Below are 5,083 nucleotides of genomic sequence, written 5' to 3' on the forward strand. Positions count from 1 at the left end.
CTGCTCCTCTCTCCTCTTTGGCTGGACTCCACGGAGCCTGGGCAGACCCTTCTTCCCCCTGAGCCAGTGGCCGCCTTGCTCCACCCCCCACCCCCCGGGGGGTGTTGGAGGCCTTCAGGGTGTCTGTTTCCCAGAACCACCCCAGCCCCTAGGAGAGAGGGGACAGACTCCCCAGATCCAGAGGGACCTGCCCTGGGAGGGAGCCCCAAGCCCCAGAGAGAAGAGGCTGCCCTCCTGCTGGCCCCGCCCGCGTCTGCACTCGCCTCCACGGGGCCTGTCGGTGGCCTTTCTGAACAATGCTGTCTCTGGAGGGACAGGAATCCACCTGCAGCTGCCTCTACGGGGAAGGTTCCAGAAGCAGGTGTCGCGGGTTCTCCCGCCCCTGTCCTGGGAGATCTTGGCCCTCAGGGCCAGCCCTGGGCTCTCGACCCTCCAGGATGAAGCCCCACTGCGGGATACTCCGGGGTCAGGCCTCCTCCAGGTCGGCCCCACAGGACCCCGTGGAGGTGGACCCAGAGCCTCCAGCCCCTCAGGCCGACCCCCTCCCTGTGCACCCAGCCATGCTGGGCCTCACCCGGGCCTGCTGCTGCCCCTCCTGTCCCCTTGTCCCTGCCAGGGCCAGGTCACCTCCTGCCATTTATAACAGGGGTCTCTGCTCCCCCAGCCTGATCAGGAAATGGAGACCGTCACAGAGAGGCCACTTTCCAGTTAAATCCACAGCATCTTTCTTTTCACTTGTCATATTGGGATGGAAGTCAAGGAAACCTGGCCCAGGTCCTCCCTCGTCCTGACCCCAATGCCCCAGGCCCTGAGGCCCCAGGGACCCCACGTCTCTCTGCCCTCTGGCCCCTCCTCACCTCCTGACCCCCTGGTCCCCTTCCTCACTCCCTAGACCCTCCCCCCTCCACTCCTCCCTGCAGCAGGAGCACCCTTGGGTGTACACACACACACACACACACACACACACTCTCACACACGCACACTCACATTCATTCACACACACTCACATTCATTCACACACTCACACTCTCATACACATTCACACACACATTCACTCACACACTCTCTCACACTCACATTCACACACTCATGAAACACACTCACACACTGTCTCACACTATCTCACACACACACACTCACAACTCTCTCACATACACACTCACACACTCACATTCACACTCACACTCTCACACACTGTCTCACACACACTCACAACTCTCTCACATACACATTCACACACTCACACACTCACTTCCTTGCTCACTGCTTCTGGTCTAGAACAAGCCCCAGGCCCCGAGAGCTCTGTCTGGGCTTCCCTGTGACCTGGTGTGAACTTGTGGCAGCCCTGGAAGGGGAAGTGCCTGTCCGGCCACTGTGGCCACACCCAGCAGCAGGCCCCTGTGTGGGCAGCACCCATGGGTGACCAGCTCAGGATTGGGACCCTCTGCCCAGCGTGGGCTCCACTTGTCCTTGCTGACTGGGGAGAGTGAAGGGTGAGGGGACCTAAGACCAGGGTCCTCATGTCACTGGACCCTGGCCTTCTGTACAGGCCGTGGGGAGCCCAGGGTGCTTCTGCTCGAGCGCAGCTCCCAGGCCTCCCTGTGAGTGAGGCCCCAGTGCAATTAGGTCAGCTGCTGGGCCTGCAACGTGGGCGCTGGGAGAGGACTGAGCCTGAGACGGAAGGGAGTGGCACCTGCAGCGGCCTTCAGGAGGGGGCTGTTAAAGCCCAGGAATCCTGGAGCCGTGGCTGGGAGCTCAGCTCCTGCCGCATCCTGAGTGCCTTTGGGTCCCTGCAGGTGAGCACCCCGAGGGAGCAGTCTCAGATCAAATGTCCCCTTTTGAGAGAACTTAGCAGCATGGAGGAAGATTCCAAATGCCCATCCATGTGAGTGACCTCGCAGGAAGTGACTTTCCCAGGTGAGTGACCTCGCAGGAAGTGACTTCCAGGTGAGTGACCTCTTAGGAAATAGCCTCTCAGGTAAGTGACTTTCCCGGTTATGGCCTTTCAGGTAAGTTGCCTCCCTAGCCTCTCAGGGAAGTGGCCTCTCTGGGTAAGTGACAGTCAGGTGCAGTGTCCCCAGGGGGTGCCCTCCCAGGGTCCCAGGTGCCTGCTGGAGCAGGGATTGGCACACAGGTCTCCCACTTCCAAAGCTCCCGGTCATAACCAACGCAGCCGCTGTGACGGCGCCCGGGGGCTTCACTAGGAATCTTCCGTGAAGTCAGTTCTCCACCGAGGGCTATGGGATTGTGAGAAATAGTGGGAGGGGGTCCCCGTCCTAGAGGGCCTGGCCGTGGACTCTGCTCTTGCCCCACGCTGTCCCCACTGAGGTGAGAACTGAGTGCTCTCAGAGTCGCTCTGCAGAGGCCGGCGCGTGGCACAGTGACCTAGATCTCAGCGCTGTCCCCAGCTGCACACAGGACTTCTGCTGTCAGAGCCTCGCTCGGGCTCCGCTACCCCCCCTGGACGGCGTCGGCCAGGCGAGTGGTGACCTCTTCTCCCAGCTGGCCCTGTGGCCATGGGCAGGGGAGGTCCTGGAGGCAGAGCCCTCCGAGACCAGCAAACTGCCCACCGGGGTCAGCAGGGGCAGCAGGAGGGCTTGTTCCTGTCACCGTCGTAGGCACCAAGATCGGCCTGTGTGAGGCTGGCTCTTTCGGGATGGCACTGCCTGGTGTCAGATGTCTCAATCAGGAGAACTGAAGGTCCTGCTCCTTTACTCTGGAATCAACATGGCATGAAATTTATGTTTTAATTAAATTAATTCTCGTGACACACGACACCTAAGTGAATTCCCCTGTTAGAAAACCAAGACCTGATGGAGGAGCCCGGGTCCTTTTGTCCCCGCCCCAGGCTGCCACTGCTCACCTGGGGTGGCTGCTGGGCGGAGTGAGGGCCCTCTCTGGGGCTTTTCCTATGCCAGGGCCTGATGGCTACTCGGAAAGGCACAAGTGCTTGTCCAGTGCCCACTGTGTGCCCGCAGGGCCCCCCTGGAGCACAGCCGGGGTGAGGGGAGGGGAGACAGTTCCACACAGCGAGGGGGGGGATGGGGGACCTGGAGCGCGGGAGGTCAGGGAGGGCTTCCTGGGGGAGGCGGTGGAGTTGGAGCAGAGGGCAGAGGTCGCGGGGTGACCTGGAGAGCAGTGGTCCTGCAGGGTTGGGAGGGGAGGAGGCCTGAGGCAGAATGTGCTGCACGTCCAGGGCACAGCTGAGGTGGTGTGTCAGGAACAGGGTGTGTTGCAGGAGAGGCAGGTGTCAGAGGGCAGCAGGGCCGGGCAGAGTGGCTGCTGGGCTGCCGTGGATGGGAGAGGCTCTGGGCACTTGATCTGTTTATACAAGTGTGTCTGAAAACGTCCTGCTCGGTGCAGAATGGCCATGAGGGCTTCAGACCACATGTGTGCACGGGGCCCTGCGCTTGCTCTCCTCGAGGCTGAACCTTGGCCTGTCCATGTCCACACACGGGCTCAGCCCCATCTCCACTGTGCCCAGCGTTCCACGAGAGCCTGGTTGGCAGCGCCCCTCCTCCCTGATGGCTATTTCAGTGGGTTCTGGTCTCCCTCATTGCTGGTGGGAGGCCAGAATCTGGGAGTGTCGGGCTGACTGGTCCCTGGCTGGCCGCCTGCCGGGCACTATTCCACAGGTTCTGCGTGTATAAGCTCATCTAATCCTTGTGCCAGCCGTGTAGACAATGCTGTTGGCCTCCCGCTGCTATAGGCGGGGAAACTGAGGCGATGCGGTGCAGTCACTGGCTCAGGGCACAGTCGGGACCTGAGCCGTTGCGGTTTGGCTCCCGTCACCACGGGATCTGGGGAATGATGCGAGTACCTCCTGGTCCTCTGCACTGGCCTGGGGCTCCACAGCTTCGGGGCAGGAGGACTCAGCCCAGAAATGCAGCCGCCCCTGCCCAGACAGTCTCATCGGCAGAGGGAGGCCTGATGGCTTTGGAACAGTGGTCGGGTCACGTTGGCCTTGGCTAAGAGCATGTAGTGGACGGACCAGGCAGGCACCGCAGAGCTGAGCTGGTGTCCTGACAGCTGACTCTGAAACAAAGGCCGAGGAACACTGAAACCACAGCCTGGGTCCCCGCCTGGGCAGCCTGGGTCCCCGCCTGGGCAGCTTGGGTCCCCGCGTGGGCAGCCTGAGACCCGTAATCAAGATCTGTAACGTGTGTAAAGGGCCATTTATCCTGGTGGAGGGGAGAATAAAAGAAACGCCTCATTGCTTTGAGGAAACATTTTTTTACTCCTGCCAAGGGACAGACTTACAAAGGATGGTATTTACATTTTCCTGAAGCCTCTAATTTTCTCATTTATCACTTGTCAGAGCCCGAGGCCCTTCCTCAGCGCCTGGAATGTTTGCAAACATCTAATGACGCCTTTACCCAACAGCCAGCCTCTGCGAGGAGCCTGCTCCTGGGGCTGAAGCTGCTGATTTAGTGCATTAATGTCACTCGGCGCCATCTCACAGGGGTCTCAGGGCCACCGTGGGCTCTCAGCTCTTGGGCCCTGTGTCCCCAGGTGCTCTAAGACGAGGAATCATGGAAACCATCCCAGCTGCCGGTCAGTGGGGAGACGGCAGAGCACCAGGGGACAAGGCCTCGGGAGCTGGGCCAAGGTCAGGGGCCTGTCCCAGGCTGGCTGGACTTGCCCAGAGGGGAGCTGCCAGGAGGGGACAGCGGCCAGGCTGTGGGCCCTGGAGAGGCCGAGGCCTGGGGACCTCACGGTGCTGGGACTCACTCTCTTCCCCCTCCATCAGCTTCTCAGCTGCCCCCCTGCCCTCCCATGATGACCAACACCGGTCACCAGGTGGCCTCAGTCCAGACCAGGACAGGGACCCCCCAGGGCTGACCTTCAGGGAGCGTCTGGTCCTGCTGAGTCCTTGGTTCTGGTGACAAAGGGACACTGAGAGAAGCCAGGTGCTCTCTGGATCCTCCGTCACAAACCAGCTTAGATGCCGCACATGGATGTCAGCACCGGAACCTCAGAAATAACCTTGTAAGTTGTCACACGCTCAGGAGTGCGGGCTCTTTAGAGACTGAACCAGCTCGTGATTGGGGTCCCTGAAAGGCAAAGGGGTCGGGGACATTTC

At 60.8% G+C, this 5,083-nt stretch overlaps 1 long non-coding RNA gene across 1 annotated transcript; it reads left to right on the forward strand.

The window, feature by feature from the left end:
* Positions 1-1,329: 1,329 nt before the first annotated feature.
* Positions 1,330-2,768, forward strand: LOC125619159. Its single transcript, XR_007350670.1, has 2 exons — positions 1,330-1,626; positions 1,797-2,768. It is a non-coding gene; the product is annotated as an uncharacterized LOC125619159 (long non-coding RNA).
* The last annotated feature ends 2,315 nt before the right edge of the window (positions 2,769-5,083 follow it).

The sequence above is a fragment of the Marmota marmota genome, unplaced genomic scaffold, assembly GCF_001458135.2.
Source record: "Marmota marmota marmota unplaced genomic scaffold, marMar, whole genome shotgun sequence".
In the NCBI taxonomy this organism is placed as follows: Eukaryota; Metazoa; Chordata; class Mammalia; order Rodentia; family Sciuridae; genus Marmota; species Marmota marmota.